The following is a 25,216-nucleotide window of genomic DNA, read 5'->3' on the forward strand; positions in this document are numbered from 1 at the left end:
TCACTCCCCTCGCAGACAGGGGGCCGGGACCTGCAGAGCAGTAACAGCCTCTGCCCGCTCGCTGCCTCCCAGGCGCCCTCCCTCCTCACTCGTCCTTCCTTTCTTCATCACAAACGAACGTCCCAGCACCAGGCTGTGGGCATCCACGGATGGACGGGGCGGCACCTACGTCCCTCGTCTAGTCCACACCCCTCCTGGAATCTGGGCCTCGGCCAGGGACCTCTGAGCACAGCGGCCTCCCCTGATGCAGCCCAGCTGAGCCTCAGGGGATGAGAAACTGGAAACCTCCCAGCCCAGAGCGAGGGCCGGGCAGGTCTCTGGGAGGCCCCCACAGGCCCAGGGCAGCTTCTCTGCCAGCGAACCTCGACTCCCACGCTGGAAAGGCTGACGGTTCTGGAAGGTTCTGAGCACCCTCCTCACTCCAGCCAGATCCTGGGCCCGACAAGTGCTAGGGGTCTCCTCGAACCCAATCCTACCCCACAGGAAGGAAGAGAAGGTGACGGGAAGGACCTCAGAAGGATGTGCAGAAAGACACTTGCTGCAGCACTGGCCGATCTCACCACCAGGTGACACAAGTGAGGTGCTCTAAGTTTGTGTTTGTGTTTTCTGATGAAGATGCTGCCGTTTATGTATCCCAGCAGCAGAGAACATATACGTGTGTGATGCGTGTTCCACAGCCAGTGGAGACCATCGGGGTCTATTTTTTTGAAACAATTCCTCTGTGGTTCTAGTTTGTCCCGGCTGCCTGCTCTGCGGGTTGGTGGCGGCCTCCCTCTGGAGCTGGTGTGGAGCAAATGCTCACATACGCGCTCAGGGAGCAAGGGAACCGGCTGTGAAGGAGCCCAAAGGTCCCTCTCCCTTCCTGCAACCACACACTCCAGGCCGCCCCACCCCTGCTCCCAGGGCCAAACCCTGGGGGCAGGATTAAGGTGTCAGGCGCTCGCCCACCCTCTCCTGCCAGGTGCTCCCGGGGGCCGGGCCTGGCAGCTGCTCCGAGAAGAGAAGCTGCTTGAAGAAATCGGAGTGAAAGGGCAGCCCCGGGGCTCCATCCTGGCTCTGGCTCTTGTCCCCAGGAGGCCAGGGTCACGGGTGCTGCTACCACACCTTCCCAGTGGCGTGGGGGCGTCTCCTCATCCTGACGACCCCTCACCCCAAGGGGCTCGGGGCCACTGTCCACCTGAGCACTGATTTGTCGTCGTGTGTACACAGTTCACCCAGAAAATGTGGGTTTGAACTGTGCGCATCCACTTACACGTGGATGTTTTTCAATAAATACGGTTAATGTATTTTCTCTTCCTTACGATTTTCTTAATAACTCTCCTTTCTCTAGCTTACTTAATTGTAAGAATACAGTCTACAATTCATATAAAATAAAATATTTGTTAGTCGAACTGCTTATGTTATTGGTAAAACTTCCAGCCAAAACTACAGGCTGTCGTTAAGTTTGGGGGGAGTCAAAAGTTCCACATGGCTTTTTAACTGTGTCGGGGAGGGGTCCGTGCCCCAGCTCCTGCGTTGGTCAAGGGGCAGCTGCACGCAATACCTATCACGTCCCAGAAGGAACCTTCACTCCGGCTGTCCTTGACCCCACCCACCCCCATCCATTCCCTCAGCAAGCCCCACCTGCTCTGTCTTCAAAACAGACCCAGGAAGTCGGGCTCCGGGACACTCCCTCGCCTTGTCTTCATGTGCCCCACACTCACACCACTGCGCCTGCAGCCTCAGACCGCGCCTGCCTCAGGGCCTCTGCACTGCTTCCTCTGCCTCCCATGTTCTCCCCCAGGTCCCCGTGTCATTCCTTCCCTCGCCTCCTGCAGGTCTGTCCTCGGGATCACCTTTCCCGGGAGGCCTTCCCTGACTATCCTGTTTAAGAACAGAACCCCTGCCACCTCAGCCCCTGACTCTCCCTGCCCTTCTGCCTGTAGTGAACTGGGTCACCCCACTAGCACACAGCTTTCCAAGGGCAAGGGGTTTGGTTTGCTCTTCCCCCTGCTGTGTCCTGAGCACCTAGACCTGTTCGCACACCTAGTACCGGCCGATTGCACCTGCCTCTGTCGGTGCCAGGCCCACCCTCACCTGGGCTCCCTCACTGGGCCAGGAAGTTCTAAAGTGGGGTCTCTCCATTTCTCTACAGGCGCAACGAGGCTTTGATGCATTGGATAGAAATGAGTGCCCACTGCCCTCAAAGAATCGGCAGTCTATTTGGGCAGAAGTGACACAGGTTAAAGCTCGGGACTGGCCAGCGAGAGCCGTGGCCAAATCTGTTTCTGTGTGGCCCATGAGCCGAGAATGATTTTTACATTTTTAATGTAAAAACAATAAGTAAAGAGACATCAGTCTTCCAGGGACAGCAGTTGTTCATGTCTGCCTCTGAGTTAGTCACCAAGCCTAGACTGTGTGGAATCTGCGTCGGGTCCTGAATAGGAAAAGCGCAGAGCCCGGGGCTAAGTGACAGGGAGGAGCATCAGGCAGCCAGGAGGCAGCAGGGGTGGCCAGCCGCCCGAAATGAGGTCTCCTTGTGCCTCTTGCGAAGGGGCGGGGCTGGCCATGGGCCCCTGTCCCTCTCTGATCATTTAGAACCTGTAGAGTCAGAGTCGGGGAGTGGGGTTCCTGGCTCAGGAAGAGCAGATAAGGAGCACTGACCACTCCAAGTGGGTGGTCAACGCTCCCCCAAACCCCCGCTGGACACCATGGCCCACGGGCTGCCAGCTCTGGCTTTGCGTGAGGGTCACCTGGTGCCTGTGACTGATCCAGATGCCCAGGCCCACGCAGCCCTGAGGCTCTGAATGATCTGGATTTCAGTTCAGTTGACCAGACGTCTGAACGCTGCTGGGACGAAGGCCTCACACCAGCTCAATAGCCTCAAGACAATGTGCCCAGATTCTAGCCCTGAGACAGCTCTGATGGGACATCTGGGTCCTGAACAGACCTGCCCTCAGATCCCACCTCTGCTCTCCCTCGCTGAGCGAGTCGTCCAACTTTCCGCGCCTCCGTTTTCTCAATTAGGAGATGTGCTGCCCTGTAAACGCCTCCCTAGCGTAAGGATTAAACAGAACCTGGGCCTAAGATTCTTGTACAGACAGGGAATCAGGGTGCAGAGGACCCAGATGGGGGTGTTCAAAAACTTGATTGTCTTCATCTAGAACATTCTAAGGTTTTCAAAAACAAGATCAGTTGCAATATTATAGTAATAATTACAAAAAGATAACCTCGCGCCCTTCCTTTACCCCAGAAAACGTTAGACTGGAAACGAAGAGACCTTCCCTTCCACCAGGGGCCCAGCTCTGAGACCCCAGTGCCGGCGGAGGCAGGGCCTCTGGTTACCCCAACACCAGCTCCGGCAGGACAGCAGCAGCCTGTTATTAGATGCGATTTACCATTAACCCTAACTCTGCTGCTCAGTTTCCTTCCTATCTCACACCGTGCTGAAGCACTCGGCAATACTCCTCCATGGACGCGCTCGTAAACAGCGGTTTCTCAGCCACTCTCACAGCGTTTGGGCAGTAAATGTGGCCGCTCAGGCCCCGCGTCTCTCTGACATGCCTGGATGTGCAGCCAGCCCCTCGGTCCCGCCTACTTCTCCTCCTTGGCAGGCAGCTCCCAGCTGAAAGCCCCAGCCCCCTGGCCTGTGACACTAGTGCTTGTTTTAGAGTGGGCCGGGCCACCAGACAACCCTCTCCAACACCAGGAGTCACTGGGGAGGCCCCTGCACTGGCTGCTGGCTCTGCAGGGCACCCCTGGCTCCCTTGCAGGCTGCCTGCACTGGGCGTCCCCCTGGAGCTTGCACGCTCCCCCGGAACTCAGCTTCTAGGACCTCCCCCTCCTTCAGCCCCACGGGGACCTCACATGGTATCAACATTAATAAAACTGGGAGGCGCTGCTAAACACCCCACAGAGGGAAGGTCCCGCCCCAGGTGTCAACAGTGTGGTGATCACGGAGCCCAGGCCCCGCTTCGCGGCCCTGCTTTTGTTTACTGTGCAACCTTGAACTTCTTGTTACCAGGCCTTGCTTTTCTCACCTGCAGATCAGGGTTGGTGGAAGTTAAGTTCATTCCAGGACAGGTGTGAGGTTTCAGTGAGATTATGCACACAGTAGGCCCTCAGGAAGTCCTGGCTGGGAGTGCTCTGTCTACCTGTCTGTCTGCATGTCTACCCACCTCGGGCGAGGGTCAGACTCCAAAACCAGCAGGCCCCCACGTGGTGCACTTCCACACCCCGGGGTGTGTCACTTTCAGGGTAACTGGTGGAAATCGCTCTCTTTTTATGGGGGTGCCTCTCGGTGCCTTGAACTCATTTAATAATTATCCCATCAAACATAACACGGCCCTGGGAGCTGTCAGAACCAACCACTAATCAACAAGCACACATCCTCCTCTCCCCCACGCCCTCCCTCCTCGCCAGCTTCGCTTTGATGTGAGCCAATAACCGATTATTTAATGGAAAAGAGCAGGGCTCGGCTCTGGGCTCTGGGGACACGCCAGGCCTGGAGGAAGGCGCTGGTGTCCGAGACATGGCAGCGACATCTCCACCGGACGGGAGACTTTGACGGGCAGTGGCGCCCCGCTGGAGGGTTAAGAATCTGACAGGTGGCTGGTTACCCAGGAGGTAGGCAGAGGGTGGGGGTGGGAGAGGCAGAGTAATATTAATAGGTGGTGTTGAAACTTACTCAGAGGGCATTTGGCTTTCAGATGATCTGATCCTTTTGTCTGTGCCCATGACACTGCGGGGGCGCGATTTCTCAACCAGGGGAACCGGGGCCCCCCCTGTGGACTGGGACCCTGGGCCAGAGGGAGGATAGGGCACATTAGGTCCCATGAACTGAGCTAACTGGGGTCTATGACATGAGCCAAGCCAGCTGGACCCTTAGCAGGGACATCATGAAGGCCGCCTTTGGGGAGGGGTGCCTGGCAAGTCTAGATTGGAATTCGGTGCCTGTTGGAGTCACCGGAAAGGGTGCCTGAGTTCACATGCTACAGGGACAAAGAGTCACTTGGGGCAGAGGGTGCCTGTCCGCTGAGGGGCCCCAGCCATGGAGCCTCCCTCCTTTGGGGACTGCAGTTGAAGCCAAAGCAATCATTTGCTCTGGGGATTCTGAGACTGGAACAAGCCTCATTGCTTTGGGGCCGGGAGGCCCAGTACAAGTCGCCTGGGGTTAGGAGACAGCCACAGGCAGTGCTGCGGGGGGACAGGCAGAGGAGGTGACTGCGGGAGCCTGTGACACGGTGCCCGGGGCTGGGAAGCAGGCACTCGCTCAGGCACCAGCAGCCAAGGCCACGGGGCAGGGAAGTAGGACTGAGCCAAGAGCTGGAGGAATCTCTCTCAGACTCGTTTAGAAAGATGGGAACTGAGGCCACAGGGGGAGCCTCGAAGGCAAGTCATCGTGAACTGATAGAAGGCCCAGCACAGGCAGTGCAGTCTGAGCACTGTGTGAGTGCCAGCTCCCTGAGTTTGCACAAGGATAATAGCAGTCTTAATACCCCCACTTCGAAGACGAGGAAACTGAGGCCAGGAGAGTTCGAGCATCTTGCCCAGAGCCAACAGGCGTTCCACCCTCGGCGTTACTGAAGAGCCCACCGAGAGCAAGTCTCCTCTTCCTTCTGGCAGTTAAATTCCAAGAAACATCCGCTTTTCTTGGTTCCAGTCTGCAATTTTAACCTCTTGTATTCAGCAACCTCTCTTTCCTCAACCAAAATCAGATGCAGAAACCCGATTTGGGAAATGGGTCAAGATGGAGCAGATCTGATTCTCTTAACAATCAAAAGGAAGATAAAATGTTTGTTGCCTATCAGATTGGCCAGCACCGTCGAGGCTGGTGATGCCGGAGCCGGTGAAGGCGTGGGAAAACCAGAACTCTCACAAGAGATGGCGTGCTGCGGGTGTGTGTTGCTGCAATATTTTTGGAAGGCAGTTGGGCAATGTGTGTGAACCATCCACCGCCACATCCCCTCTGACCCGGCAATCACACTTCTAGGAATTTGCCCGATGGATCCACTGGCAAGAGAACTCCAAGGTGTGCCCAGGGCTGCTCCACACAGCTTCGTCTGCGACAGCAAAGATGCTGAAAGCAGGCCGAAGCCACGGGCAGAGGAGCGGTGAACGTGACGCGTGGAGCGTACAGCAGCGTTCTCCATACGTGTTAGACTGAGCTAGGCCTGAGCAGGCTGAGAGGAAAGGTAAGCTTCCGTTAGGAGAGTGCGCCCGTCTTCCGTGGGGAGCTGGGGCCATTTCCCACGCACACGCTTGTGCCACCCATTTCCGTCACCTCTCACCTCCGAAGGCTCCTGTGCCCCCAGGCAGTCAGTCACCGCCGCCGGTTCCCTGGGTGCAGGGGTGCCCCCTGCTCTGGGACCTCATGGGCAGGAGTCAGGAGGGGCCGTGCCGCAGTGCCCGCGCCTGTCTCTCTCTGTCGTCAGCGTCCTCACCGTGTGACCGCGGTGTCTGTGCACCGTGCTTCACTCCTTTCCATTCCCACGGGAGCCCTGGCTAAACAAGTCTGTAAGCTGGGCACATGCGACATTCCTGGGGTTTCTTCTTTTTGACTCCGGTCAACAAAGCCGCCCTGAACATTCTTGGACAAATCATTTTGTGGACACATTGCTGGGTTGGTGGGTAGGTATGCAAGTAACTTTAATGAAAATGGCCAGTTTTCCAAAGTTCAGCCAGTTTAGGCTCCCGCCGCAGCAATGCGTGAGCTCCTGCTGCTCCTGCCCTGCCCTTGGCATCATCAGTCCCCGGATCTACGTCAGCCATTCTGACCAGGGTGTCGTGGTATCTCACTGTGACTCACAGAGTATTTTTAGTGGGAAATACCAATATGCAAAACAACGGCGATATTGTTGAGGCAGGACAGAAAGAAGTTATGGAAAGCTCCATGGGTGGTGTGAGGAAGTAAGGCCCACAAGCCCCTAAGTCAGCGGTTCTCAACCTGTGGGTCGCGACACCTTTGGCAGTCGAACGACCCTTTCACAGGGGTCGCCTAAGACCATCCTGCATATCAGACATTTACATGACGATTCATAACAGTAGCAACATTACAGTTATGAAGTAGCAACGAAAATAATTTTATGGTTGGGTTACAACATGAGGAACTGTATTTAAAGGGCCAGAAGGTTGAGAACCACTGCTAAGTCCTCCCACCAGAGCCCCCATCTCCATGCGTGATCAAAGGGAGATCCTTTATAGCAGGAGATGACTGTGGCTGTCGCACAAGTCAACAGCCAGGACTGGCTGAAACCGGACGAATCCGAGATGGAGGAAAAATGACCCAAAAAGGACCCCAAAGCTCATTATTCCATCAGTAAAATGAAAACTGACACCACCGGTGGTGGTGGGGCCCAGGGGCTGCAGGACGTGACACTTCCCAAAGGACCTTATTAGGAACAGGACCCCTCCCAACCAGAAGGCAGGGACAGAATTTGGCACCACAAAGTCTAGCAAGAACCCACCCTTGAAGACTCACAAAATCCCACGAACTAACTGACCGTGCGCACAACTCACTTGCGAGTCCAGCCAAGTCCACTGGCATGTACTCTCCCTTCTTTCTCGGCGGAGCCTGAGACTTGCAACCAGGGGAGCAGCGACTGCTGCAGCTCATCCCGGCTTCCCTCCCCCATCTTGGCTCCAGGCATCGTCCTGGCCTTTCTCTTCTTAAATAAAACTTGCTTTTGTTCTCACTCAGGCTCTATCTTGAATTCCTTCCTGTGTGGAGTCAAGAACCTGGCATTCCCAGAGCGCAGGAAAAACCCAGCGGTTCTGCCTCCAGTGACATTATGATCCTCTGAGGGGCATTATATGTTAAATATATTTCACCTATAACTATCTATAAAGAGACTCACAGAGAAAAATTCCTGAAATAATATATAAAAATGTTACTCTTCGTGAAGGGTACCTGGAAGTGGTAAGGCGGGAAGCCCCCTGTGTGTTTCTGTGATGCTGCATTACTTTAGCATCAGCCATGCTGTGGCAGAAACGGAGTCATCCTATGTCTAATCCAGGGCACAGGGTGCTCGCAGAACTGCTGGCCCCGTAGCATGAAGAGGTGACCTTCCATGGGGCCACACGCCTGGGGCTGCCCGTGGGACCCCGAGTTCAAGAGCACAGTATGGCGCCTGCTTCCCCACAGCAGGGGAGCAGAACTGGGTGTGGGAGTGCAGCTGCAGCGAACCCCCTCTCACATCAGAAGGTGCAGGGTGATGGGCTCAAAGTAGCCGAGTTCAAAGACCTCAGTTCCATGATAATCTGCTGCTAAAGAACCATGCCTCCCAGGAAGTTAGAATTCAGTGCCATCCATCAGCATTCACCCTGTGCCCTGCTTGCTGCCGGAGCCACTGGCTTGGTTTATCTGTGTACCAAGGACCACGAGAGGCAGAGAATGAATGAGAGAGCCCATCACAGGCCCCTGCAGGTTAAACACCACGTGAAGCAGCTGGAAACCCCCTACATCCTCTGCAGCCAGTCGGCGGGTGGGAGTGCAGTGTTCGGAGGGAGGCAGGCTCTGCAGGCAGGAGATCTCCGAGGAGCTCCCGGATCTGTGCGCTGTGTGCGCTGTGTGCGCACGGGGTTGGCTTGTGGCTCCACTGATCGGATGTGTGGCCTCTGGCACGTGACTACGTCTCCAGACCTCAGCCACCACTGAGGCTGATCCAGAACTTATGCCACAGCGCCATTTAGAGAGTAAATGACGACATGCATGGAAAGCCCTTGGAAAAGCGCTTGATACACAGTAAAAACTCCACAAGAGCAAATGGGCACTGTCGTGCGCAAGTCCTCATGTCACTCACCGAACGCACTCATCACCGCCAGCCTCTGACCTCACTGAGCTGTGACCGGAACTCACACAGGAGCAAGAGTCAATGAAATATCAACCTGTTCACTCAGATCGCATTTGTGCTTTAACAGCTCTAAAGAATAACTCGATTTAGCTCTGGCTTACGCAAGTTTCTGAGTGTTTTTAATGACACTCAGTCAATAACGTGTTCCTTCGTAGTTGTACTCTGTAATCCCCTAAAGAATTTGAAGCACGACTATGTATTGACATTTGTGTTACCAAAACCAGAAAATTAAAGAAGCGACCCTCCGTGTCACTGAGCAGCGAGTGCAGGCTCTCACGGGAGTGTTTACGCCTCTCTGCTTTGGGTGCTCAAGACCCAAGAGTGAGAATCTGCTGCCACCACTCGTCCAGGGCTCTGTGCCGGGCAGCAGAGAGGGACACAGGGAGATGTTCCCATGCTTGCCCTTGGGAGTTCCCGTGGAGCTGGCCACATGTCCCTTACAAAGGCATTGAGCACCTGAGACTCCTGAAGGGCCAGCAGCAAGGGCACTAACTTGAAACCCAGCAGCACAGTTGGGGTGAGCCTGTCCCCCATACTGCGATGAGTGGCTGCACAAGGAGCCACACAAGACAGTGGCGAAGAACTGGCCCCAAGTTCCCATGGCCTGGGTGCAGAGCTTGACTCAAACCACTACCTGTGATGGCCTTGAGCAGATGTCATGGCATCCTGGGCCTCAGTCTTCCTCATCTGTAAAATGGGGACGATGGCCATGATCCCACCTCACAGGGTTATAAGATCATAGGGGTAGTTAAAGGGCACACTTTTTAATAGACAAAATCATGACTCCCAAATTCAAACTAGAGATGTGTTAAGGATTTTATTTAACTCCTTAATTAACAAGAGAACCTCTAATATGTTAGAAATGGTTCAAGGAATGATTCAAACACACCCATAAATGCTATGCTACATGGGCAATGCTGAAATGAATTTGTAAATAGACACAAGACTGGTCAGTGGTTACAGGGCAATAATCCACTGTATCCTAAGGTCCAAACCTCATTTGCATGTCTATGGGCAAAGCCATTTGCATTATTATGGAAAAGAGGACAGGTGCAGGCCCTTCTGGGAGCAAGCAGACTCAGTAATCTCTGTCCACTCACAGCTTCTTCTGCAACGTCAAGTCCTCAGTGAACACCAGCGATGGTGTGCATTCATTCTTACATTACAAGGTCCTTTCCTACCCCTCCTACATTTTAGGGAAGGATAAGGGGCAGGGAGGGAAGGAGAAAACCACAAACCAAACCCATAACAGTGTTTGGCTGAGTTTGATGCCGTCTGAAGTTCAGAGCACGTGGCCTTTGTCACTAACTTGAGAGACCCCAAGCCCAGAATGTGGTCTGCACAACTGCACACAAACTCTCCCTGAGGTCAGGCCGGTGGACACTGCGCCACAGGCTAAGTTCTCCGTGAGAGGTCGATGAGAGGCAGGGTGCATGAGCGGGCACGCGCCCGGCACACGGCATGCGTGCTGTGTGCTGTGGTTTTGTGTAATCTCACGGGAAAGAGGTGGGTGCCTCATGAGCTCTTAAGGCTTAGAATCCTTAAAGGGCTTCGTCCAGCTGGTGTTAGGTCACAGCTCTTCCTCTGTCCAGAGAAGTTGGTGAGCAAGGTGGCGGATGGTTGGCATTCGGGACAGGCCAACTCCCCGTGGCCTCCCGCGGGGCGTCATGGTGGGCAGAGTGAATGTCACAGCAGATCGGTGTGCTTCTCAGTGGCCAGAAGAAGCCATAGCCTCAGGCCCAGCACCTGACCTCCTTTGCCTCAGTTTCCCCACTCGGAAAAGGAAAAAGGAGGGGCTGTTGAGATACATAATTAGGATGTGTTTACCTTGAGCTTTGAGCTGCTGGGATGAAAGCCTTCATATATGCGCTCACTTTATTATTAAATCACAGCAGGCCCTGGAGAAAATTCAAAGAGATGTTTTATAACCCAAATTACAGAAGTTTCTCCGTTCAGGAGGGAATATCCAGTGTAATTAGTGAGGAAGCCGGGTCACAGCCCTGCCAAGAGACGCTTGACCAGAGAGCTCCGGAGGGCGCCCAGCAGCTGCCTCCATGAGACAACTGGAGTGACCCCACGACCCCACAGAGCACAGGGCGGGGAAGCCGCCAGGCACGGAGGATGAGCGGCTGGATGAGATTCCCAGGGGAAGGAGCTGAGGGTCCCTGGGGGGCTATTCCCCGAGGATTACACCAACTCCAGGGGAAGGAGAGGGTCCAGTGGAGGGCGGAGGAGGTGGTCTTGGGGATGAGAGCCTTTCATTTGCCCTTGAACCCACCTTGCTGGCCCCCACCCACATCACTAAGCCTGGCTCCTTAGGGAGGCTCTCAACCTGACTCAGATAGGAATGCCTTGGGCTGCCAATCCTGGAAGAAGGTTTGCTGGGAGGGCCAGTTTGGTGGCTCAGCAATGTCGGTGCCACAGGTTCTGTGGCCTTTCAGGTTCCGTGGCTTTTCCCTCGTGGCCATGAGATGACTGATGCCCTCCTGGGCATCACTTCTGCATTCATGGCAGGAGAGGGGAATTGATGGTGCCAGATGCATCCATCCCCTTTGTTGGAAAAGCTAATGTTGCCCAGAAACTGCCTCAAGGCCTTAGCTGATGCTGTTCCTTCTCTGGGAATGCTCTTCCCTTCCCTTAAGGTCTCACCTGCTACCCAGCTGTATCTCCAGTTCCCATAGGTCCTATGCCGCATAGGAACCCAGACGTCCTCCTTCAGGAGCACTTCTGACACTTGCGGTTCATGACCTGCACCAATATTTCTCCCATCTCTGCTCTCTCCTTGTGGACTGTGAGACCCATGGCAGCAGGAACGTGGCTTACTCTTGACCTTACAGACGCCAGCAGGTCGCTGAGAAAGCCCTGTCCACTTCCGTCCTTTCCCCAGATGGTGCGCGAGGCCCAGCTGGGCAGGCGCCGGCCTCCAGGGCCATCCTGCAGCCTCGCAGCGACCCTCCTCAAGGACACAGTAAACACTGGCGCTGAGCCACCGCTGGGCGCCCGGGGCTGGCTGGGTGCAGGGGAGATGCTGATACAGGACATGGCCCCCCACCCGGGGGCTCCCAGGCTGGTGAGGCGCATGCAGGTTAAAAGGAGCGTGAGAAAAGCAACACCAGAAACTGGAGCCAAAATTAGAACTAGAACAAAATTAGTACTGGAAGAACATGTCAATCTACCGCAACTAAAATTTTAAAAAATAAAGAGTTTAAGGGGACAAAGACAAAGAACCAGAAGAGCAAAAATACGTCCTGTTGCTATGCTCCTCCCCCATCTGACCACCATTGACCCCTCATGCTCCTCCCCCATCTGATACCCATTAACCCCACATGCTCCTCCCCCATCTGACCCCCATTGACCCCTCATGCTCCTCCCCATCTGACCCCCCATTGACACCTCATGCTCCTCCCCATCTGACTCCCATTGACCCCTCATGCTCCTCCCCCTCCTGACTCCCATTGACTCCTCAGGCTCCTCCCCATCTGACCCCTTGTTCTCTCTGATGGGACCTTAGCATGCTCACCAGGTATCATCAGTCCCTCGGGGGTGAGACTTATAGGGACTTCTCTTGCAAACACTTTCTGGCTTTAGCTCAACCCATGAGAAGAGAATTAGTGTCATAAGTCACAGGGAAGTCTTAAGACATTTCTGTCAGTTACTCCCACACCCCACCCTCCACAAGATGCATGGGAGCTGACTCCGACAGCAGAGGAGTCTCCCCTAGGAGGTGGGGTTGGGCAGAAGTAAGTCTCCCAGAAGTTGTCGGACAAACATTCTCACAGAGATTGTCCCTGAAACAGGACAGCGTCTGTGCTTGTTGGGAAACCCCGGCCAGTGCCTGCTTTTCCTGTTGGGCTCATCCAAACAGAAGATTTGCAGGTGAGGGAGGTTTTGCAACTGGGCAAAGGGGCACAGGATCCAGCAGCTTCGCTAGCACCAGGACCCCTGTTGGGTGAGCAACACAGTTACTGCCAGAGGCCGCGTGGTGTCAGCGCTGTTGCCTCTTCTGAGCCCAAAGATGCTTTTACAGTCTCTGTACAGGACAGTCTGTGCCAGCAACGTCCTGGTTGTGCAACTGGTGGCTGATGCTACTGTTGCCCCAAAGGGACTGGCTGAGTCCATGAAGGGGAGAGGGCATCTCGAAATCTCCGCTTCCGTCCAGCGGCATTGTCTCGCCAGCCGCTCGCTGATTCATCCCTTGGTCTCCTGTGAACCTATTGTTCAGATCTAATGAAGTTCATGTTGGTCTGCACCCTTGTCTCGGGTGTGCCTGTCCTTCTAGGCCAGGAGGGGGCAGCGTTTTCCTACCAAGAGAAGGGCCTTGAGCGCAGAGCTGGGGTGGGGCGGTGGTGGGAGCTAGTCAGGGCAGCAGGATCCGTTTCCATCGTCCCCACTATTGTCATGGGTTGAAGTGAACCCCATTAGACACTTCTCCTTGTCAACTCTTAATTTGGGGGTTGGGTGGGGTGGGGTTCTGGGGGAAATAACTATAAAAGCAGGCCTTCATTGATTCCCTCAATTCCTTCAAGAAACATCTGCAAACAAGAGCCGGTGCCTCTACTGTTCCAAAAAGAAAAGGAAAATATTCCAACTCGAATGATGGTGAATCTGATCGCCATAAAGCCAGTCTCCCACAGTCTGAAAGAATCACCCAGAGCCGGCCTGAGCGTGGGAGGGCGCTGAGAGGAGTGATAGCATCCTGGGTGTCCCACAGACAGGAGAGGCCGCTGGCTGCAGAGGGACACAGAGGTGGGCACGGGCAGCACCCGTGACGGGCAAAGCTGAGGCGGAGCCAGCAAAGGAGGGCTCTTCCTAGGAAAATGTCCTCGGTTTTCTCCCCTTTCTCCTCTGCTCCCTCCTCCCCGGACCTCTCAGAAGGTCCCAGAGCCCAGCAGTTCACCTGTCCACTGAAGCTGGTGTCTGCCACTTCACTCGCTTTCCTGCTCATGTCAAGAAAGGCGAGCCCGGCCGGCGTGGCTCATGGTTGAGCGTTGACCTATGAACCAGGAGGTCAGGGTTCAATTCCCCATCAGGGCACATGCCTGGGTTGCGGGCTTGATCCCCGTTGGGGGGCATGCAGGAAGCAGCCGAACAATGATTCTCTCTCATCATTGATGTTTCTCTCTCTCTCTCCCTCTCGCTTCCTCTCTGAAATCAATAAAAATATATAAAAAGGAAAAATAAAAGGCAAGATTTCCTCATTACTGATGTCTTCACCAGCAGCCAGGGGGGTTCCTTCCTGTGAGAACAAGAGCCGCCCACTGCCTTCTTAAGCCCAGGAAACGAGGGGCGGGGGGGGGGGGGGGGGGGAGAGATATATATATGAAAAATTAGTAATCAGTGGTGAGGAGTCGGCAAATTCAGTTCCTCCCTCTGGGGCCTGGGAAGGCTTGTCCTGGCAGCTCCAGCCTCCCCGCCCTGAGCAGGGCCAGAGGGCAGGAAGGGTGACGCCCTCTGCTCACTCACTGACCCCCACAGCTGGCTCCTGGTGCTCCCCCCCCCCCGCCCCCGACAAACTGCACTGTTGGGCACTCGGGCACCTGGGAAACGCAGCCAGAACTTCTAACCTGCGATGAGAACACACATCCAGGCTGGTTCCACGCAGAAGTGGATGGAGCCCCAGGATCTGGAGTGGCCTTTGGGGCAAGGAGATCTGGGTTCAAATCCCAGCTGGGTGATGGGGCAGGTGACTGAATCTCCCCGGAGGTCCTCCATACAATAAGCACAGGACTTCCTAGGACTATCACCACTGAAATAGACACCCTGCACCCTAGACGGGCCGGGCATTGGTCTCTCTCCTTCCCCAATCTATCTTCGGTGCCTAGCACAGAGCCTGGCACACAGTGGGCACCAAATAAACTCATCTATGGAACAAGTGGAGCTGCTGTCTGCTTCGCATGGTGGTTATGATTAGCTGGGGTCAGAAATGCAGAATGGCTGTCCCCCCATGAAAGCCCCCTTAGTCTAACTGGATTCAGACACACGTTGCTCGTTTCAGGTGAGACGACGTATGTGAGAAAGCCCGGGCATGAGTGGCCAGATGCTCCTGATAAGTGTTCCAGCCTTTCGATTGGAAGGGGTTTATAACCAGCATTCCTTTTTACATGCACAAGAGATCAAGGTGACATAGTAATAAGATAGGAAAAGAAAATGACAAACGAACTGGGGAAAAGATAGTCAAACTCTGTAGTAAAGAACAGGACAGGAAGCCCAAAGGGCCAACACACTGCATAAAGAAGTAAGTTCAGGTCATTGGGAATTCTATGAGGCAGATGAACACCAGCCAGGATTTCAAAGCCAAACAACCTCCCCCCATCCCACCCCCAGACATGAGGAGGTGAGAGGCAGGCCTTTCAGACTCGGCTGGAGGGGCTGGTGGGGCTGGTAATCGCTGCAGCCATCTGGGCACTTGTCAACGTGTATCTACAGCTTTAAAGATGCACACCCCTTATCCTATGGAAATAATTAGAAACGGGAGCAAAATAACAAGCTTAAGAATATTTGTCAAATATTATAATAGCAGAAAAACTGGATACAACATAAATGTTCAGAGATGCGTAGAGGCCTGAAAGCCATTAAAAGTTGTGGCTTTAAAGTAAATCTCTGGAAAATGGATTGAGACAGACAGACTTGAAATAGCCGTACCCAAAGTATTATGGGTAATTTTTATTTTCTCTTAGTATGATTTTCCATATTTCTCTAATTTTCTACAGTGAACAGATTTTGTTTTATAATCAGAAAAAAAATCAGAAGTTGTTTTTTTGTTGTTGTTGGTTTGTGGTTTCTTTTTAAATCCTCACCCGAGGGTATTTTTTCCATTGCTTTTCAGAGAGAGTGGAAGGGAGGGGAGAGACAGAAAGAGACAAAGAGAGAGAAACATTGATTGGTTGCCTCCTACATGGCCCTGGTCAGGGATCCAGCCTGCAACTGAGGTACATACCCTTGACCAGAATCAAATCCTCAACCCTTCCATTGCAGCCGACACTCTAACCACTGAGCAAAACAGGCGAGAGCAGTTATTTTAATTTTAGAGTCATGCTGTGGGGCAGAATGGGTTTAGCAATTTATTCTTATTTAATTTTTTGTTGTTGTTTTAGCAAGAGGAGGGAACTAACATTTGGTTATTTAACCTCCCAGTCAGCTTCATCATTGATAAAATAGAGTTCCTAAGAGTACCTACTGCATAGTGTATGTGTGTGTGTGTGCTCGCATGTGTGATAGGAAATGAATTAATTCACTTACGAGCCCTTAGCACAGTGGTTCTCAACCTGTGGGTCGCGACACCTTTGGCAGGCGAAAGACCCTTTCACAGGGGTCGCCTAAGACCATCCTGCATATCAGATATTTACATGACGATTCATAACAGTAGCAACATTACAGTTATGAAGTAGCAACGAAAATAATTTTATGGTTGGGTCACAACATGAGGAACTGTATTTAAAGGGCCAGAAGGTTGAGAACCACTGCCTTAGCACAATACCTGGGCAATATAGCAGCTCTGAAACAATTAGCTGCTCCTGTGATTATTACCATTCTGGCTATGGTAGCTGTTTCCAATGGAGAAAGGGGGGCAGAAAGGGGATGGAGCTCCAGGCTTAGGGAAGAATCTGCAAAGCCTTGAGTACCCATCCCAATGTAGGCAATAAAGAGGGCCCTCCAATAGGGAAGTCATAGGGCCATAGGGTAAGTGTAAGATTTCACAGAGGGCTGGAGAAAGGGCAAGGCCAGCTGCAAGGGGGATGTGTGTGTGTGGGCGGGGTGGGGGGTGCGAACAGAGCCACAGAGGTGGGGCAGGCATGGGTGGAGGAATGCCAGGCTCTGGGCCGCCCCCACTCCCACCTCAGGCTCTATCCCAGGGTGAGACCAAAATTTGCACCTGAGACTCTCCTGCCTCCAGCCATGCCTCCAACTACCCTCAACCTGACCTCCAGGCTCTAACCAGGGCCTGGGCTAAGAGGTGGGATGCGCATTTCCGAGTCTCCCCTGAGAAGTGGAAAGCCCGTGGGGATGGAGGCAGATGCTGTGCTGGGGTGACGCAGACACCATGAGGCGCCCACGGAAGTCATTTTATAACCTTTCGGTTCTGTTCGGTAGAAATCATAATACTTGACATTTATAACCCAAGATGGCCTCTTTATAGCAAGACACAGAGGCAGGTGCAGATCCCATGCAGCGGAAGCAGCACTGCCTGAGGTCACTGGGTGCTGAGCGCTGCCAAGCCTGCCAAGGCTCTCACTGGCTCCCCTGGAACCCCCGCAGTCACCCAACCCTTGGGCACTAATCAGCACCCCATCTACAGGGCGTACACTCCCTTGTTCAAGATTTGCAGCTGAGAGGTGACCGAGCTGGGACTGGAACCCAGGCCTTAGCCTCGGGAGCACGTGCTCCCAGCTACCTCCTCACAGGCCCCAACACTCAGTTCCTTGTGATGACACCCCCACTATGTGGGCCAGCACGGCGACGGTCTCTCACAACCCAAAGGTGCAAAGTAAAACAGAGTGAACAGCAGACACGCCCTGAGAACTAAGAGAGGGGACCACCTTGGCGGCAGCTCCCCTGTCCACACCTGACCCTCCGTGCTCAGCCTGGACGGCGAGACTGAAACAGGACTGGCTCCCGTGCTCACCCACCCTGTGCTGGCCGCTGTGCTGGCCGCTGTGCTGGTGCTCATGGGAGCCCGGCCCTGAAGGAACTAGCTGTGTCGCTGGAGACGCTGGGCACTGGGTACTGGCCAGGTTTCGTCGGGACGGGCTCACTATGCTTACACACTAAATCCTGGGTAGCTCAGACCCTGTGTTAGGTTGAACAATGGCCACCTGCAGGCATCAGCTCCCATCCCGGGACCTGGAGATGTTACCTTATTTGGAAAAAGGATTTCAGGATGAGGGGGTAATCCAGGATTGCCCAGATGGGCCCGTGCAAGAGGGAGACAGGAGGAAATTAGACAAACATACAGAGAGCAGGCCACGTGAAGGGGAGGCGAGACCGGAGCCGGCCGCAGCCCAGGAAGCCGGGAAGGTAAGGAACCAGAGTCCCAAGGCCTGGGCCATGCCGACACCTCGATCATCGCCCAGGGTGCCCTCATGCTCTTTGACCTCCAGATCTGCGACAGAGTAACTTCCTGTTGTGAGCCACCAAGTCCATGGCAATTTGTTCCAGCAACGGTGGGGGAGGGTGGGCAGAGCCTGGAAAAGCCCAGGGCTGGGGACTCAGTCCCGGCTCTGCCGCCCATGGCCTGGGCACTTATTCCGCCTCTGTCCCCTCCGTCTCCTCCCCACGCAGTGGGGGCTGTTCGTTACTTACCTGGTGGGAACTCTTGCAGTTGTATGTGACAGAACTCCAACCCCAGCCGCTGAAGGTAAGGATGCCAAACAGGCTCCTGAAAGGAAAGGGGAGACATGGTGTCTAGCTTCAGGCTCGGCTGATCCAGGGGTTCAAAGGAGCATTCCCCCCCACCCCCACCCCCCACCCCCATCTCTCCTTTTCTTGCATGTCAGCCCATGATCTTCCGCAGAGGCCTCTCTCACAAGCTGCAAGACTTGCTAAAGACCAGCTCCACCTGCACCCTTCCCAGCTGTCCCAGCCTCTTCAGTACAGAGCTCAGCGAAGGCTCTAGGGGCCTGACCCCTGACACGTGCCGAGTTCCCAGGTCCCGGGTGCCAATGGAAGGGGGCATTAGGCTTGACCAGGCCTGGGTTCCGGGCCTCCCAGTGGCACAGGGAGGAGTGGGCTGTGGGACTGGCAGCACCCACCAGAACCACACTGATATACGGCGGAGTACAGACCCCAAAGGCGGAGTATAGACCCCAAAGGCAGAGGGGCCGGGTGCCCTTACAGAAAGGGGAAAGGGCAGACAAACACAGGACCATCGGCCCATTACCTCATGCTGCTCCGGCAAAGCCCGGTGAGATGGCACGCACGAACCTGCTCCCTGACGGTAGCTGTGGCCTGTGAGCTCAGCTGCCTGACTCCACCCACATGCTTCCCAGCCTCCTTTCTGCACCGCCACCCACCTCTCCTCCTCTCTGACCACCCACAGGTCTGGCCTATGAAGGGGACCAAAGTGTTGCCACCCTAAAGCTGCCCTTTGGGGAACTGATTTTAAGCTGTTTATTAAGAAACAAGATTCAGAAAGAACTTTAACCCCCCTCCCCTCTCCTGCCCGAGAGGTTCAGAGAGGAAACCTGCTTCCGGAAGGGAGCTTGGCTGGATCCCCTAAGGACGGCCGCCCGCTGCAGCCAGGACTCTGGCCTGCCGGCTGGGCCCGGGCTAGCTCATTGTGTCTGAGCTGCCCGGCAAGAATGTGCCGCCACGTGGGTTCCCTTCTTGCTCAACTACCTGCACACCGCCCGCCCGTGCTCACTCCCGAGGCCCAGGATGTCATCCGTTCCCAGTGCGGCCTCACTGTCCTGAGAAGGTTCGTGCTGCTGTGAATGCCCGTGCACATGTGTTACACTTTGCTTTTCTCCTGTCAATCTGTCTATGTGACTGTGATCATAGCCCAGCTGGAACGTAGGGAGTGGGAGGAACGGTATTAAACGTTTCAGTCCCCACACCTGCAGCTGCTGTGACTGATCCAGGGCAATGGGGGGGCCGGAGTGGGTGAGCTGAGACGGGTCCGGCTCTGGGAGACCTCAGAAGTTCAGGGTGAACCCAGCAGAAACAGGTGCTATTGGAGGCTACTGCGCAGCAGACCTGGCATTTAAAAGGCAACAATGGGGGGACTCTGAAATGACCTAACAGAATTCACAGCAATCACTTGATAAAATCCTTTGAACAAGTCACTGCTAAGTCCCAGGTGGGCTGCTGAGAAATGTTGCGTTTGCCACCCCACGAGCTTTCCCTGCAGACCAGGGCTCTCGGCAGCAGCCTTCCACCAGCCGCAGGCTCCCAGCTTGGGAGTCACTGTGCCTGGAAACTGGATGTCCTCTCCGTGGCTCTCTCTTCAACAGGAACAGCCACGCGTGGCTCCTGGGCAGGTGACACGCGGCTGGTCGGAAGGAGACACGTGGTAATGTAAAATGCACACCCAGCACCAAGAAATAGATAGGACATGTGTGTCTTTAAATTGATTGCATATTGAAATGGTCCTACTTTGACCTAAATAAATTGGATTATAAAGTTAGCGTCACCTGTTTATTTCTGTTGTGAATGTGGCGATTAGCAAAGAGTATGTGTGTGGCCTACATGTGTGCCCCAGGGCTCTAGCTCACATGCCTTTTCTCACTGATGGAACAACCCGTGGAATAGACAAGAGACTGAGGCTTGGCGAGGCTGAGGGGTGGCAGTGCCACCAAGGGGCAGAGATAAATCCCCAGATTGGACTGGTTCAAAGGTCAATCTTTTATGCTCTACGCCAGGTTATGTAAAGCATCGGTCATGATGCTTTGGACTGCAATAGAGTCCCAAACTCAAATGGGCTTTTTTTTGTTTTAATCAGCATTTACTGTCCCACATGAGCAGTTCCAAGGCTGGTTAAGACCTCACGTTGTCATCCAGACCCAGGGCTTTCTGTATTTCTCTCTGCCCTGCCCCCTCCCATGTTGGTTTTGTCCCAGGTTATCCAGCTGTGGTCAATCACAATTGCAGCTGCTTGCCCAACAGCACAAGAGAAGACAGCTTCTCTTTGTGCATCTCTTCCTACAGGGGAGGAAAACCCTTCCCAGAAACTCCCTAGGACCTCGTAACTCAAGGTGTGGCCCACAGACCGGCAGCGTCACCCGTGTCCCACCCAGGCCTGCTGTACCTGAGTCAGCATCTCACCGGATGCCCAGTGATTCCTGAACACACTCCAGCTTGGGCAGCGGCGCCCTCGTCCTAGGAGGATGCAAATGCCTACACCAGCCACTGAGAAGAGGCGTGGAATCGCCATCACTGGTTTAGAACCCTCCTCATTCACATCCTGGCTGGGCAGGCAGCACCTTCCCCACGCACAGAAGGATGGACCCGGCTCCCTGTAAGGAGAAACCATGCGTGGGCGTCTGGGGGTGGAGTGGGGTGATGATGATGGGCAGGCAATCATGAGGCCAACAATTCCGTGAAGTTAAGATGTAAAGATAAATGAGAAAAGAATATACACTGAGCATTGACCCATAAGCCAGGAGGTCAAGGTTTGATTGCCAGTCAGGGCATGCCCAGGTTGCAGGCTGGATCCCTAATAGGGGGCGTGCAGGAGGCAGCATCAATGATTCTCTCTCATCCATGTTTCTAACTCTCCCTCTCCCTTTCTCTCTCTGAAATCAATAAAAACATATTTTTTAAAAAAGAATATACACTGACTAACACATTCATTCATTACTCCATCCAACTCTTTTCTTCAGTACCAGGTACTCTTTGACCCTGAGGTTACAGTGGTGCACAAGACACTGTTCCTCTCCTTGTGGGTGAGGCTCACATCACGATAGGGAAGACAGAGAAAAAAGAAGAGGAACTACAGTAACAGATAGCATGAGGACAACGTGGGAAGTACCACGAAGGAAACAAAGGCTGCAGAACAGAGAATGGGAGCTCACCACTCCCTGAGCTGGGGGAGGGGCAGGATGGGAGTGAGCTCCGCAGAGGGGGAACGTTGTGTGCAAAGGCCCTGGGGGCAGGAAGAGGTAGGCAAGGTAAGGAGTGAAGGATCTGTATGGTCTTGGGCCTTATTTCGCACCTGTGGCCCGCTGGGCTGTCAGGACGTCTGTTCTAACATCCAGAGCTTCTCTGATTCCACTTCCAGGCCTCACGGCGGAGCAGGAGGCTGGCACACTGCCTGACTCTGTGGTCCCTGAGCAGCAGGTGTCATGTGTCCACCCAGGAGTCGCTTGTCATGTCTGTGCTCCTCCCCCTGCAGAGGAGGCCTCTCTCCTCACTGTGAGTTTGCAGCCCTGTCTCAGCCACATCACATCACATGGTACCCGTCGGTCTCTCCCGTCAGAATGGGATTCCCTTGATAATAAAAACGTTTATTTGTTCTCATTTGCAACCCTAGCACCTTGTATGGTACCTGGGAATTGGTAGGTGTTCAATGTAAGTTTGCTGAGTGGATGGATGGATGCGTGGCAGATAGGTGAGGTAAGACGTATAGAAGCCTGGTGCTCAAGGCTTGAAGGGACATTAAGAGTTTTCTGGGCCCACACCAGGCCTTTGGTTATCAACCCATTTGACAGACGAGACAGGTGAGGGTAAGTGAAGTCACAGAATGCTCCCAGGCCCCAAAGTGACGAGGTGGTGGTGAAGGTGGAGAATACAGCACACAAATCCTGCTGACTTGTGAGGACCACACCGCCTCCATGCTGGCCTCACAATCTTCTCTCCGTCCCACACCTCGGGGTCTGGAAAGGACCTCTGCCTCCTTTCAGGGATGAGACATGAAAAGAGGCAAAGGTGCCGGCAAAAGGGCTCTTCAAGGAGTTGATCCTCCTGGTCACAGGCACTCGTCACCGACTGCTGTGTAACCTCGGTGGCTTAAAACAACCACCACCACGGACTGTTCTTCCAGTTTCCATGGAGCAGGAATTCCGGAGCAGGCTGGCTGAGCAGCTCTGGCTCTGAGTCTCTCACGAGGCTACATCAAGAAGTTGGCCAAAGCTGCAGTCAACCGAAGGCTTGGGTGGGGCTGGAGGTCCAGTTCGGAGGCTGACAAGTGGGTGCTGGTTGCTGGTTCTCTCAACCCCTTCCCACAGGCCCTCCACAGGCTGCTTAGTGTCCTTACAACATGGCAGCCGGCTCCCCCGGAGGGTGCATCCAGGGGGGAGAGCCAGTCTCAGAAGCCATGGACTCAGCCTTCCGCTGCTGCAGGGGCGGGGCGGGCGCGGGGAGGGGGGCGCAGGAATCTGAGAACATATTTTAAAATGCTGAACAGATTTCCAAGACCAGCCACCGGCCTGTCCATCCTGAGCCTAGTGATGGTCAGCTGGTTGGCCCAAGTGTCCTGGCCACCACCGATGATGGGCAGACTGTGGCTCACACTTGTATCACCCCTGGGGACCCATCTGTGTCAACAGGTCTTCTACCAAGTGCTGGTGGAGTGGGGACCTGAGGGTGCGCCCCCTGGGCCAGCCTCCTCTTAGATGAAGACAGAGGGAGTTGGGCCAGCAGGGAAGCTCCCCCTTGACCTCCCTCCTCCCTCCTCCTCCCCCAACCTTCCGGGCTGGGAGGCTGCTTTGCCAAGAAGGGGACTTCTCTGTCCTCATCTGTCTTCCGGAGGAGACACAACTGGACCTGGCACTTCGTTACGAGACTGCATTTCCCAGACCCCCTCTGGCACCACCACCCCTCCCTGAGCCGCAGCGAACATTCACTGCTCCGTGGGCCTTAAAATCAGGCACCGGGTCAAGTTGGACCCCTGGAGCCTTCTGCTGCTAATGGGCCCCTCCGTCCCGACTTGGTGGAAGAACTTGTTGACACAGATGGGTCTCCGGTGGTGATGGAAGTGTGTCAGGCTACTCGGGGTATGAACTCACACAACTCCAAGGGAGCACAACGAGGCAATAGATTTCTTTTTTTAAAAATATATATATATTATTGATTTTTTACAGAGAGGAAGGGAGAGGGGTAGAGAGTTAGAAACATCAATGAGAGAGAAGCATTGATCAGCTGCCTCCTGTACACCCCCTACTGGGTATGTGCCTGCAACCAAGGTACATGCCCTTGACCAGAATAGAACCTGGGACCCTTCAGTCCCCAGGCGACACTCTATCCAGTGAGCCAAACCAGCTAGGGTGGCAATAGATTTCTTAATTAAAAAGACACAGTCTTTGGCCAAGCATCCCCACCTTGGATAATTTATCCTGCAAATACAGCCCACCTGTGAGACAGGTGTGCACAGGATAGAGTTGGCAGTATGTTCCCAGTAGCGAGAGACTGGACACGACCTAAGTGTGCGCCGCCCGGGGCTGAGTAGGTAGAGAATGAAGCAGCCGCTCCACAGAACGCTCGGTGCTGTTAGAAAGAGAATGAAGCTTCTTATACACCGAGCTGGAGCGACCCCCAAGGCACACAGCGCCGTGAACTGAGGATGATGAAAAGCATTGCATATGATTTGCTATTGGTGAACACAGAGCCCCTTTTAGTTTATTCAGTAACTTAATTTTTGAAAGCACAGACACTAAGCTTGTCCGTGCTCACATTGGAAAATTTTAGGTGCCCATTTTGAGTAGTTATGTTCACATAGGTTTTGAAAATGCTACCAGCGAAGTGTAAGCAGAAGACATAAGAGCCCCTCTGAAGGAAACACGGCACAACCTCTGTTTTCTAGCACGTCCCACAAATTCCCTTTTAGAACGCTCTTCTCGAAGGCTTCTTGGTGAAGGGCACATTGGAACAGCCCTCTTTTTGGAGGGGATGTTGGCATTTTGGAGCCAACATTTAAATGCTTACACCTTTGATCCAACAATTTTCCTTAAACAGACGTGTCCCATAGAGACACTCAAATGTGTGTGTGCAGATGTAGGTGTGAACAATTTCGGCTTTGATGCGCATGGGGGAACAGTGGAAACCAGCCCAAATGTTTGCTCATGGGAGGCTCGCTGAGTTCTGACACCACTGAACTCTGGAATCCGATGCAACCAGCGTGAAGTAGGCTTGTGGAAGCTCAAGGGCCAGGATGCCGGAGGGGCCAGGAAGAGGCGTTAAGGGAAGAGCCCTCGAAGAACCACACCGCTGGGTCTCTAGACGGGGGTGGGGAACCTTTTATCTGCCAAGGGCCACAGGATGTTCATAACAATTTTTGTGGGCCATACAAAATTATCAACTTAAAAATTAGCCTGCGCCCAGCTGGTGTGGCTCAGTGGTTGAGCATCAACCTATGAACCAGGAGGTCAGGGTTCAATTCCTGGCCAGAACACATGCCCGGGTTGTGGTCTTGATCCTCAGTGTGGGGCATGCAGGAGGCAGCTGATAATAATTCTCTCTTAGCATTGATGTTCCTCTCTCTCCCCGTCTTCCTCTCTGAAATCAATAAAAATGTATTTTAAAAGATTTTTAAAAATTAGTCTGCTATATTTGGTCAGAGATTTAATTAACTCACCCCTAATGCCTTGGCAGGGCCGGACAGTGGTTCTCAGTCAGGGCGGCGTTGGCCCAGGGAACATGTGACAATGTCGAGAGACATTTCTGGTGGTCACAGTGGAGGTGGGTTGCGATTGTGTCGGTGGGTAGAAGCCAGGGATGATGCCGAACACCTACCTACAGGGCACAGGACAGCCCCCCACAACAGAGAAGGATCCGGCCCAGTGTCAGCAGTGCCCACGCTGAGACCCTCAGTGACGCCCAAAGCATAACCTGGCAGGTACTGCACCCTCAGGGGATGCTGTTGGATGAACGGATGAGTTGTCACTGAAACCGCACACCTGACGCTCCCGGACGGTTAGCACGAGGAGGGGAACAAAGCGCAGGCTTGGGGCACT

Source organism: Myotis davidii, unplaced genomic scaffold, assembly GCF_000327345.1.
Source record: "Myotis davidii unplaced genomic scaffold, ASM32734v1 scaffold75, whole genome shotgun sequence".
Lineage (NCBI taxonomy): Eukaryota > Metazoa > Chordata > Mammalia > Chiroptera > Vespertilionidae > Myotis > Myotis davidii.